The 4,288-nt window shown below is 48.2% G+C and overlaps 1 pseudogene; it reads right to left on the bottom strand.

Moving 5' to 3' along the window:
• Positions 1-1,299: 1,299 nt before the first annotated feature.
• On the bottom strand, positions 1,300-1,417 carry LOC124796651 (annotated as a pseudogene).
• Between the last annotated feature and the right edge of the window lie 2,871 nt (positions 1,418-4,288).

Raw genomic sequence — 4,288 nt, 5'->3', positions numbered from 1 at the left:
GGTAAGCAGTTTAGCAACGTAACCGATACACAACACCTCACGAATATTGCGCATCGCTATACTCAAACCTATCCGCCAGCTCATGAGTGTCAATGACGAAATCTTGACCGTCAGCCACTAGGTTTTAAAGCGACATCGTTTCCGGCCTGGCTCGCTCAACTAGTGTCTGTTCCAGCCAGTCAGGGATCGGTACCTCCCTGCACGCTATTTTAGGCTTTAATACAATTTTATAGTGGCTGTGGCTTGGAAAAATAATCTCTCCAGAATGCTTAGTTGAAACCATAGCCTCTTTGCTGCATGTCTTCGATATTATAATTGTTCTCTGTAGTGAACAGGACATACATAATTAAAATGCATAAATAAAATAAAATGCTCCGATTTCTGGCGGATCCTAGTATTCTATGCACGCGAGACAGGAAGGACCACGGGAATTATGACGCCATCCCGTCGGTGGAATTTCGCCGTGGCACACAGGTTCCACCTTTTTACAAAAGGCTACGGTGTCCCTCCAAGCCCTCGCCAAGTGTGGCGGGCCACTTTTTACCGGCCACCGCACGCAAGCTCATTTTTCATCGCAACCACGGCACCTAACATTCAGCTGGCTGTCTCCTTATTTACTTACTCCGTTCCATTAAACTTTACAGATGACCGTTTTTCACGCACTGTTCTCCTGTGAAGCAGTTGGATCTGAATGGCTCTGAGCACTATGGGACTTAACATCTATGGTCATCAGTCCCCTAGAACTTAGAACTACTTAAACCTAACTAACCTAAGGACAGCACGCAACACCCAGCCATCACGAGGCAGAGAAAATCCCTAACCCCGCCGGGAATCGAACCCGGGAACCCGGGCGTGGGAAGCGAGAACGCTACCGCACGACCACGAGATGCGGACGTTGGATCTGAAACCGGACGTTTGTGATGGGCGATCCGTTCATCTTTAGAGATAACTTTGACTGTGTCGGAAAATAAAACCGAGCGACGTATGCGCAGAGGTTAGCGATTACCCGCCCTTGAAAAAATGAAAAAATCCAAGCTTGTGCTCCGTCTCTAACGACCTCATTGTTCATGGGACGTTAAACCCTACTAATCTTCCTATAGCACTCCGTCTTTAGGCCACGAGTCGCCTACCGGGAGCATCCGACCGCCGTGTCATCCTCATGGAGGATGCAGATAGGAGGGGCGTGGGGTAAGCACACCGCTCTCCCGGCCGTTATGATGGTATTCTTGACCGAAGCCGCTACCATTCGGTCGAGTAGCTCCTCAATTGGCATCACGAGGCTGAGTGCACCCCGAGAAATGGCAACAGCGCATGGTCGCCTGGATGGTCACCCATCCAAGTGCCGACCACGCCCGACAGCGCCTAACTTCGGTGATCTCACGGGAACCGGTGTATCCACTGCGGCAAGGCCGTTGCCACTAATCTTCCCATCGACAATAAAAAGAACAATTTAACTGAGCCGGTTCATCTTCGCATAAGTACATCAATGTAAGGCTTTTTATTGTACAAGTTCCTTCTCTTCCCTCTACGATTACTACCGCCCACAGTTCCCTTGATGCCTCAGGACGTGTCCTTTCTACCGTTACTTTCTTCTAGTCAGGTTGTGCCATGACCTCCTACATTCATGCCAAGTCTTTCTGCAGTGTCGCCGAAGCAACTTTTGGCTTCTCGTAGGCCCGTGCCGGCGTGTTGGCCGAGCGGTTCTAGGCGCTACAGTCTGGAACCGCGCTACCGCTACGGTTCGAATCCTGCCTCGGGCATGGATGTGTGTGATGTCCTTAGCTTAGTTAGGTTTAAGTAGTTCTACGTTCTAGAGGACAGATGACCTCAAAAGTTAAGTCCCATAGTATTCAGAGCCATTTGAACAACTCTTTCTCGTTGCTGCGATTTTTTTCCGTCAGTGTAATTTGCATATATACAGGGTGTTACAAAAAGGTACGGCCAAACTTTCAGGAAATATTCCTCACACACAAATAAAGAAAAGATGTTATGTGGACAGGTGTCCGGAAACGCTTAATTTCCATGTTAGAGCTGATTTTCCATGTTCTCCCACCTACGCTCAATGGAGCACGTTATCATGATTTAATACGGAATACTCTACCTGTGCTGCTACAACACGTGCCTTTACAAGTACGACACAACATGTGGTTCATGCACGATGGAGCTCCTGCACATTTCAGTCGAAGTGTTCGTACGCTTCTCAACAATAGATTCGGTGACCGATGGATTGGTAGAGGCGGACCAATTCCATGGCCTCCACGCTCTCCTGACCTCAACCCTCTTGACTTTCATTGATGGGGGCATTTGAAAGCTCTTGTCTACGCAACCCCCGCACCAAATGTAGAGACTCTTCGTGCTCGTATTGTGGACGGCTCTGATACAATAAGTCATTCTCCAGGGCTGCATCAGCACATCAGGGATTCCATGCGACGGAGGGTGGATGCATGTATCTTCGCTAACGGAGGACATTTTGAACGTTTCCTGTAACCAATGCCATGATTAATGTGATTTGAAGACAAGTAATAAAATGAGCTCTAACATGGAAAGTAAGCGTTTCCGGACACATGTCCACATAACATATTTTCTTTCTTTGTGTGTGAGGAATGTTTCCTGAAAGTTTGGCCGTACTTTTTGTAACATCCTATATATATATATACTTATATATATACTTATATATATATACTTATATATACTTATATATATACTTATATAGGAATATATATATATTCCTAGTTTGGGATTTGATTAAAAATGTGGTCCTGAGGGGCCTCAACTCTCGAGATTTGGAGGCACAAGCACCCCCCAGAGACCGCCCCCCCCCCCCCGGCCTTCTCTTAGTCCTCCCGTGTTCCACGCTACTAGTTAGCTAGTCCATATTCGTCCTGATAGTATCGGTTTGATAAATAGAACTTGCCAGAGGAAGTGGGCTCCTGAGAAATCGCTAGTCCCGCTGGATGTCTTGATGGCAAGTAAAGTGGTTCAAATGGCTCTAAGCACTATGAGGCTTAACATCTGAGGTCATCAGTCCCCTAGAGCTTAGAACTACTTAAACTTAACTAACCTAAGGACATCATACACATCCATGCCCGAGGCAGGATTCGAACCTGCGACCGTAGCAGCAGCGCGGTTCCGGACTGAAGCGCCTAGAACCGCTCGGCCACTGGGACCGGCCGATGGCATGTACAGGCCACGCTTCTTGGACTGTTCTCTCCTTGTGCCTCATAGTGACGCGTGACGCCTACCAGACAGGACAGGTGAGTTCAGGCAGGCAGACCCTAAGTGGTCCAGCCCAGCCCAGTCGCGGCGAGTAGAGAGTGAGTTATTTACATACGCGGCACAGCGCCGCAGCTTGACGGCAAGCCGGTTCTCACGCCCCGACGCTCCGACCTGCCCGTAGCTATAGCTGCCCCGGTGCCTGGAAGCGTGGTCGGTTGTAGCCGGCCTCATTTGCAGCCCTGTACAACCGGCCGGCACGCAACACGCTTCCGTCCGTATGTGCGCTCTAGGACCGTCGCATTCCTGCGAACGGTGGCTTGCGAGGCCCCTTGCTACCTGTTACAGCTGGGAATATCTGATTCACGGGTCACTATACGTGCGTGCTACCGTCGCTGTTTATTTTTGATTTGCTGCAGCAAAATGATTCAAATGGCTCTGAGGACTATGGGACTTAACTGCTGAGGTCGTCAGTCCCCTAGAACTTAGAACTACTTAAACCTAACTAACCTAAGGACATCACACACATCCATGCCGAAGGCAGGATTCGAACCTGCGACCGTAGCGGTCGCGCGGTTCCAGACTGAAGCGCCTAAAACCGCTCGGCCACCCTGGCCGGCGAAGACCAGTTCAACGTAATGGAAAGCGACTAGATACGACGTTATAAGACGAACAGCAACAACAATAAAAATATGGGTAATGGAATGTAGTAACATTATGTCAGGTGACGCTGAGCAAATTGGATTAGGAAACGACACACTCGAAGTAGTAGATGAATTTTTCTGTTTGGGCAGCAAAATAACTGATTATGGGCAAAGTAGAGAGGATATAAAATGCAGCCTGGCAATAACAAGACAAGCATTTGCAAAGAGGAGGAATTTTTAACACCTGATATCGTTGTAAATGCTAGGAAGTCTTTCAGGAAAGTTTATCCGGAGTTTTATCTTATACAGATACGATGTGGAAGATAAACGGCAGAGATAAGTGGAGAACAGTAGCTGTCGAAACGTTTTGTAAGAGAAGACTGCTGGAGATTTTATGGGTGGATCTAATAATTAATGAAGAGGTAGCTACG

This window comes from Schistocerca piceifrons, chromosome 4 (genome assembly GCF_021461385.2).
Source record: "Schistocerca piceifrons isolate TAMUIC-IGC-003096 chromosome 4, iqSchPice1.1, whole genome shotgun sequence".
Lineage (NCBI taxonomy): Eukaryota > Metazoa > Arthropoda > Insecta > Orthoptera > Acrididae > Schistocerca > Schistocerca piceifrons.
This window is presented reverse-complemented; position numbering and strand designations above follow the sequence as displayed.